Source organism: Corvus brachyrhynchos, unplaced genomic scaffold, assembly GCF_000691975.1.
Source record: "Corvus brachyrhynchos isolate BGI_N302 unplaced genomic scaffold, ASM69197v1 scaffold216, whole genome shotgun sequence".
In the NCBI taxonomy this organism is placed as follows: Eukaryota; Metazoa; Chordata; class Aves; order Passeriformes; family Corvidae; genus Corvus; species Corvus brachyrhynchos.
Genome location: NW_008238443.1, coordinates 336,758 through 345,453, shown reverse-complemented (window position 1 = coordinate 345,453; position 8,696 = coordinate 336,758). Strand labels below are relative to the sequence as shown.

At 42.8% G+C, this 8,696-nt stretch overlaps 1 long non-coding RNA gene across 2 annotated transcripts; it reads right to left on the bottom strand.

Moving 5' to 3' along the window:
• Positions 1 to 20: 20 nt before the first annotated feature.
• On the bottom strand, positions 21 to 5,475 carry LOC108447255. Of its 2 annotated transcripts, XR_001862713.1 has the most exons (5): positions 5,322 to 5,475; positions 4,301 to 4,390; positions 3,076 to 3,141; positions 1,350 to 1,407; positions 21 to 1,119 (listed from the first exon to the last, which is right to left on the bottom strand). It is a non-coding gene; the product is annotated as an uncharacterized LOC108447255 (long non-coding RNA). The 2 variants fall into 2 exon arrangements; XR_001862712.1 differs by having other exon boundaries at positions 21 to 1,407.
• Positions 5,476 to 8,696: the final 3,221 nt, after the last annotated feature.

Here is an 8,696-nt window from a genome sequence, read left to right as displayed (position 1 = left end):
CCGCGGGGGCAGCGCAGCTCCCCCAGCCCAGCCCCAGCCAGGGGTGTCACTTCTACCGGGTGTCACCTCTTCCCGGTGTCATCACTGCCGGGTGTCACCTCTAGTGGGTGTCATTTCTGCCGGGTGTCACCTCTTCCCGGTGTCACCACTGCGGGGTGTCACTTCTGCCGCGTGTCCCCTCTGCCGGGTGTTCCCTCTGCCGGGTGTCACCTCTGCCGGGTGTCCCTGCCAGCTCCCGCGCCTCTGGGTCGCTGCCCTCCCCGCTGGGACCTGCTGGATGCTCCGGACCTCTCGCCTCACTCCCGGGAGGGGAGGATCACCAGTGCCCCGCAAACTCGAGCAGAAAGAGTCAAGAGTCACCAGCAGGTTCTTTATGTGCGTCTCACCCGTGACAGGTGGAAACAAAAAGCTTTCACTGTCTCAGCCTGCAGCGAAACCTTCACAGATGTATTGGCCGAAGTGGGGAGGCTCATTAGCTACACAAAAAATTTTATCAGGCTGTTCAGTATTTACAGTTTTTATCAAATTGCCCCAAGACTGCCTCTGACCGGTTCATTCCCCCTCCCTCCTGCCCCCTCACCACTTTTCTCTGTGTTCCACTTCCCTGTTCTTGTATACACATACCCTTCAGCCCTGTGACCATAATACCTAATTAACTGGTTACCTGGAAGATGCTCCAGGGAAAGTTTATTGTCTGTCATTGTAGGAACTCCTTGGTTTTGTGCCTGCAGCTCCAGAAATTGCAAGTGCATGTATTTGGGCTCAACTATTTCAGGCTCTGACCTCTCTTACATCTGAGAAAAATCAGTGGGGAAAGGAAAAGAAACCACCAAGAAACCACCTTAGGTTGTTTTAGTAAAACACCATGTTCTGTTGAGCACAACTACAATTTTGCTAGTGCCCAGTCCTGTAATCAGAAGCTTCTAGCATGATGTATGCTTTTAATTTTAAGATCACAATTTCTATTATTCCCTCTAATAAACATGATGAACAAAGGCAATCAGCTTTGCATGCCTGTGATCCTTATTCTTCCTCCTGGCAAAAGCTGTCCCACACCAAGGGCTTCTTATTGCAGAGACAACAAGGACGAAAAGAGGGAAAGCCAGAGAAGCAGTAATGCTGAAAATAAACAACACAATCAAGCACTGCAGTTGGGTTCCTGCAGTGACTTCCTCAGAAAAGGTTAGGCATGCTGGAAGGTCCACCAGTTTACTCAGCCATGTTACTCTGAAGATAATGAGGAAAGACAGTAGAAGAAATCATCATTTCAGATGATTTGCTTTCCGAAATCCTTCTTTGCTGACCTCTTCTTCTTTTTTGGCTTTTAATGACAGTGGTTTATACTGTACCTTCCGCTTAAATGCTCTCGTGCCTTCAAAAGTTGATGCATTGGAAACATAGCAGATCCTGGAACAGAGCAGAGAAAAAAGGGTATGTGAGAGTACTGGAGGTGGGAAAAAGATTATGCATTCCTAGGAGGTCCATTATTATGTTCTTCCCAGGTTAAGAGTTACAGAATTTGTGAGAAACAAAAAATGGTTTTTTCCACTTCTGTGTCAGTGTGCATGTGGGACAGTGACTACTGGGCAACATCAGCAGAAAGGCTCGTCACACTGCGCCCAGGATTACATTTTGGGTGATGTTTCAGCCAGCAGAACAATCTGGGGTAATAAATTTAAAAAAAAAAAAAAAGGTCCAGAAGGCCTTTTCTTTGGGAATATTTAGGTCATTGTAATTTTGTGTGATTTTTGTGCAGTCTTCCCAGCTCCCTCTTTGCCAGTGTGCATGTGGGACAGTGACTACTGGGCAACATCAGCAGAAAGGCTCGTCACACTGCGCCCAGGATTACATTTTGGGTGATGTTTCAGCCAGCAGAACAATCTGGGGTAATAAATTTAAAAAAAAAAAAAAAAGGTCCAGAAGGCCTTTTCTTTGGGAATATTTAGGTCATTGTAATTTTGTGTGATTTTTGTGCAGTCTTCCCAGCTCCCTCTTTGCTCACTTGCACGCTTTTCAAGGAACACTTGGCTTTCATCCTTAAACAATTATCTCTTTAAAACAACTTCTGTTAGGCCCAGAAGACTGAGGGGGAAGAGTCTCAAGTGATTTTGGGGCAGTGGCACAGAATGACAGTGGAAGCCTGTCATTCCTGACTACTCATTCCTTCTTACCATGGTGCTGTCTCCTGCTGTGCATGAGCATAAGGGACACTGATGTAGCTGAAAAATAAACTTTTTCTTTTTGTGGGTTTTGTCTTAGCTGGGTCACTTTATCCCTTCAGTTCCCCACACCAAATGACATTGTCAGCACAGCTAGGAGGGGTCTGGAAAGCAGAGATGAACACTTGGGGACACTACTGCTTGTGCAGTAACATAACTGCAACCTGAAATACTCAGAAGAAATAGTTACTTATGAAATGATTCAGCTTGTACAATAACAGGACAGGACTTAAAAACTACAATCAGAAAAAAATCTTGGGATGAGAATTTATCCAAGTAGCGAAGGTTCAGCCCAACCATTCAGATCCCAGTATTCTCCATTGCCAAAGCACCTTTCCCCTCTGCCATCCACTGTAACAGCTCTGATGGCACTGAGCATTTGTGCAGGGAAATGGGAATAATATTTCCTTTTGCTTTGCCTGAGACTGGGTACAGCTCCTGCTTTTCATAAGCATGAGTGTTAGAGGCAGGACAAGCCAGGCAGGTGTGTTTAGATACTTGCACAATGTGCAGGCAGGGCAGAAATTCATGCTCTTGGGAGACCTGAACTGAGAAGCCTGGTGTCTTTGGAGCTGTGTTATTTGTGCCCTATGCATCACTGTCAAAATAGCCTTACCCCTGTCTCGTGTTCCATGTCCCCTCCCGATTCCTTGGCTTTCCTCCCACTGCCTCATGTTTTTTACCAGAAGGCAAGGACACGAGGGTATGCACACCCAGCTGACTTCGAGCTGCTTGTGCTGATTATGCAGCCAACAATCAAACAGCTTTCTGTTCGGGGTGTGCTGGAGGTTCTGCTCAGCAGGGTGGACATGCTCAGCTCTCCTCTCTGCAAGGCACAGACATGTTTGGGGCTTACCTCCTTCAGCCAGTTGCAATGAAATTTGAGAAGTGTGTTCAACACTTATTAGGGACAAGGAGGAAGCTGTGAAAAGACAGAAAAGAAATAAAAAGGAGACATAGGAAAAAGTTTTGTAAGGCTGGTCTCCTTAGGAAAAAATCCAAAGCGATTGCATTCCAGCAGGAGGAATGAATAATGTGTTTAGCGTAACATGTTATGCCACTATGTACATAACCTGTAAAGGCTGTGCCTCTTCCACAAACAATCTGAGTTCTGTAGTGACAGCACTACTCCTTTACATACAGATACCGGGTGATAACAATTGCCTGCTTATTCCTGTACTGACAGCTGCACAATGCATACATTCTCCTTGTAGGTATCTGCTGTTCACTTCACAGACTAACTGCTAAAATAATTTTCTTCCCTTGTTAAGTATTTATAGGGGAACAAAACCCCACACAGTAAATCAATAAGTATTTCCTGCTTACATTCTGCTTTTGTAAGAAGCAGCAGACATTTCTGATGGCTATTCTGAATAGAATATTTGAATATGGATGATAACCAAATTACATACTGTGGCAGTGGCTTTCTCTTTTTTTCTTTTAGACTCTATCTTGATCACTGGGAACAAAAAGTGTTCAAAGTCCTTTGCTGTTTACTGGAGACATAATGAGCTTATATGTGGGCTATTGTGTTTAACTTTAGACAGCAATAGTCAGAGAAAACACAGCTCCAGCGGGGATGGATTCATGTTGGCTTGGCTGCCTAGGGTACATTAGTATTCTCTGAAAAGGCTGAAATATTTTAATCTCATTTTCATCCTGGTCTGTGCATTTGATTTTGGTTCTCTTTAGGACTTACCACCCTTCATATATTTCCCAAGGCCTCCCTCTATAGAGTGTCCTACATACAACCACAGCCAGACTTTTCAGGCTCATACCAATAGCTAATTCATCTTGCAGATGAATTATTAAATAGTATTCCTGTAATCTCTTCTACCCAAGCTGCACACATCTGAAGATGACAGAAACACACTCACTGTAGTCCAGTTCATTTTAGAGAGTATTGGGCACTCCCCCCCACCCCCTTTTTCTATGCTTCTTTAACTTCTCTGATGAAACCATGAGAAAAGGCTGTTTGTAGCTAAAAGAACACCAGAGTGAGCCAACACAGAAATGTGTTAAATGATGATGGAACTGCAGAAACACTGCAAGCCTGGTGACACTCACAGAAATGGATGTACCTTGGTCAGTTTAGTGGCATATGCTCTGGTGATCCAACTTCCTTCCTGTCTTGTTCCAACGTTCTGACTCTTGCAGACCACAGAATATTTCTAAGAAACGAACAAACATTTTAATTTAGACATAAAGTCTAGTGGCTCTTCAAAATGTCTCTTAAAATACATTGGCTCTCAGTTACTTGCTCTGTCTTGCAGCGTAGAAGAATGGCCTGGAACACTGTACTTTTTGCTAAAAAAAAGATGCTGATGCTAAAAAAAGAGAATGAGGTGAAGAGGCAAACCAGCAGATTTCCAAATTGAGTGAGGAGGAATTTCTCCCCAGGGGCTGCTGGAAAACTTTTACTTTCTCTTGCAAAATGGAGTAAGGTTTTTTTGTATGGTCACTGGGCACTTTTCACTAACAAATCCTGTATCTGTGTGAGAAGCACAGTGTCAGTAATTGTTCTGCTCTCTCTCACTGCAAATTTTAGGTGAGCACTTCTGGAGCTAAAGGTCAGATGCTGGCATGAGAGAAATGGCCTGTCTAGCTGGCAAGTCTGAGTACCACTCTTACAAGGTTTTAACTACACAAAGACTCTCAGGAAAATTGCATCAAATTTATTATTTAAAATTATTATTTTAAAACTGCTTCAAATCTCTAAGGGGCAGCACTATTTGGAATTGAAGAGGTTTTAATTCCATGTAGCTGCATGGTGTTTTGTTAACCTTTTTTCATTCCATCTAATAGTAGATGTAACATGGAGATTCAAGTACTTCACTCTTAGTTCGTATTTTTAATTCATTCAGGTAATTTTTTTGTTTGAAAGTCTTAAGTTTAGACTTAAGCAAGACTTGTGACTAGTCCATGATCTACAAGGAAAACCTGATATAATGACAAGAGCTACATTGGCTAGCATGAAGATGCAAGAGATTTCTCTAGAATTGATTTAGCAAAGTCTGTACTTTTCACTACTGAATAATTAATATTTTCAAACACAGCTTGTTTTCTTTCTCTGGTCTCTAAATGCACCAGTAAAGAGCTTACCAGGATTCTGAAGAGCCTGTCCTTAAAATTCAAATGCATCTACTGCAATCAAATAAGTATGGATAGTGGTCATAAGCTCCCTTTCAGGAAACTCTTCACAGCGCTGTTTCCAGGACCATTTGCACACAGGAATCCTCTGTGCACAGACTGCAAATTAAGGTGGTGGGGTGCCAACAGAAAAAAAAAAAAAAAAAAAAAAAAAAAAAAACAAAAAAAAAAAAAAAAAGAGAGAGAGAGAAAGGGAAAAAAACCAACGGTAGAGCCTGTGCTCCATTTCCTGGGCTTTTTATTTCTCCTGATCTTTATGGCAGCTGGGCAGTGAGGCAGCAAGGCAATTGCTAATAATCTCTGCTGAGACTTCCCAGCCTGGATTTTTGACTGACTGCAATCTTTCATTGCTTCTTTTTTAGATTGCCTGCCAGGATGTTCTGGGTGTCAGTGGAGTGAGAGAGCCCCTTCAAATCACACCTATATTCTCCATTTAACTTACAGCACCAAGTGTTTCTCTACAGGAGGAAGACAACTAGGGAAGGAATATGACAAAACAAAAGTAAGTGAGAATTTTTGTGCAGAATATATAAGCAACTGAAACATTTCTGTCCATGTCAGTTCTGGTCAGGTGACAACTGAATTTCTTTCCTACACCTGGGCAAAATAGGATCAGTGTCTCTCTTCCCAGATGTGTGTTGTAAGTATTCTAGTATGCTACTTAGGTAAGAATAACTGTCCAATTTTAATAATAATAATACTAGAAAAAAGTAGTGCAATTTCTTTCTATGGTAAAGCAAGAACTCAGGTCAAGTGCATTGGCTACAGCTTTATGTGTGTTCATTTTTTTTAGTCAGCTTGTCTCTCAAGAGAATTGTAACATCCTAGATAACATAAACAGCAATTGTTGGCTAGATCAAGGATGCTGTGGAGTGATGCATTTCAGTGTGATCTGATGTACACACTGCACTGGGTGGATATCATTAGGTAAAGTACCTGATCTTATCAAGTAAATTCCACTGTTGTCCCTAATTAATGTGTACCTAGCACAGCACCCTGCAGCATCACCTTTCATTGCATTTCATGCCCACAGCAACAATATAGGCTACTTCATGATATTTGAGAGGAAAACCAAAAATTATTCTGTTTTTACAGCACATCCTTAGCCACAATGAGGTGAAGTGATGCCAAGAGGAGGGGACACCAAAACAAACCTAAAGGACAAAAGTTTGAGCAAGGACTGAAGCTTTGTGCTTCAAAGGTCAGCTTTTAAAATTAATCTTCTTACTGCTTATCACACTTTGGTAACATGAAAGTGCCTCTTGCACAAATCAGCCATTAAGAAAGGGATCTCTTTTAAGACACTGCTGTTTCTATTTTTGCTTCAAAGCACCAACAATCAAAATAGCAGAGCAAGATAGAATCACGTTGTCTGTAGCCAGTATATGAGGAAATTAAGGGGTTAGGAAGCTCAGTACAAGCCCTTCATCCTATTTATTTATCAACTGTAATTGTTTTTAAGAAGAGAGCCTCATTTGCTTTGAAGTCAAAGACCTGTACACACATATGACAGATCTGGTACTTTTATTTGGAAGTATGTTCCAAACATACTAACATGCATTTCCTATTCTTTCTTTTTTTTTTTTTTTTTTTTTTATTTCTGTGACTTTTCCTTCCTTTACTTTACCTCTGTGATCTGATCCAGTAGGCACTGAACAGATGTGCCAGCTGCCACAGGACACACTGAGGGCTGTGTTTCATACCTGCTCTTCTATGGTGCCTGGCACTGACGTATCACGAAGTAGCTGCTGTGGTTCCAGTTAACAACCTAGGACATGAAAGGCTGATTTGTGTGCTGACACAAAAATACACCTTTACCACAGAAATATTAATGGAAAGAGCTTTGCTCCATTGAATTTGGAATGTGGTTATCTCTTTTAGGGCAGTCAGTCTGCTGTGAGTGCTGTGGGTACTATTTTGCTTTGCCCATTCACTGGTTGTCTGAAGATATAATTTTTCCACCTTATTATGTTAGGCTGGCTGCTTCTTGTGTCCTTGGGTCCATTTGTCCAGCCTCTTTCCTTGTGTGTGCAATTTGCAATCCCTTTCTCCATCTGCCACTGACAGCACCTGGAGCTGATTGGCCAAAGCTCTTCTGTTCCCACCTTTGGGATGAATCTGTGCTCTGGTATTTCCTCAGCAGACTCCAGGCACACAAATCTTCTCGCAAAAGAGAGGATTTTGCTCTGCCCTCCAGGGCAGAGCCTTCTGCTCACCACAATCTCAGGTTCACCAACAATTGGGAGCAGTATCAGCTCTCCCATATGGCCTTTCCTCTTGGAAGCAGCACAGTTCTGCTGGGTCAAAGATCACTTTAGGTACTGTCCTGGGTGTGCCAAAGCTTCAAATTTAACTGCATACCTGCAGACACATCTGGGTAATATGTGAACAGGTCACAGCGCCGTGTCTCTGCCTCCCAGCTTACCAAAGAGGATGCATTTCACACCAACGTGTTGGGCTTTCATAGCAAACTTCAGGGAATGCTACTACTCTTACAACTTGAGGGAGAGACAATAGTTGAAGTTTTGTAGATCCTTTTGATTTGGAATAGAGGTTTGGAGTAGGTAGCGGGTGATGCTTAGCACAGCCCTGGTCACAAGGCTGTGCATTTCTTGCTTACAGAAGGGGAATCAGTCTGAGTGTCATTTTGTGGCCACAGCTCAAGCACACCAACACTGCAAGCTCAAAATTGTCTCCTCTCTAAGCTGTTTGGTACACAGCTTTATTTACTCAGTTCATCTCTAGGTCTTTGGTGATTTTCTTTATATCAGGCACCCCTCTCCTTATGCTAAAAACAACTGCACATCCTTTCCAAGAAATACTTTGCTTCAGTCACTCAAATTCTTAACCAACTATAATGTTGTAACGTGCTCAACTCTCTCTTGCAGCAATTGCAAGCGAAGGACTGGTCGAACCTGCGAGGTTCAGGAAAAAGCAGCCTTACTTGTCACATGCCTGGTAGACTGTAAGCAATTGCAAATTGCTGCAAGACTTTCTCTGCAGTTCCTCTGCACTGGCATTGGATTGCTCGGCTCTCCCACTTTCTTCACAGAAGTATCTCAAGTATTAATACAAGCATTATTAATCCCTCTCTTTCTCTCCGTACCACTCAGATTTTTGCTTGTATTTTTTCCCTTATCTGCTGTGTTGCCTCTGTACAACAATTCACAAGGAGGTGACAGTTCATCTACAAACAACACTGAGGAAAGCAGAACACTACTTCCTTCTACTGGAGGGGAACAAGGGTGTGGCCTCTCCCGTGCCGAATGCAGGGGGACCATCACTGCCCTGGCCCTGCAGCCACGCCATGGCTGGTACCGAGCAGCT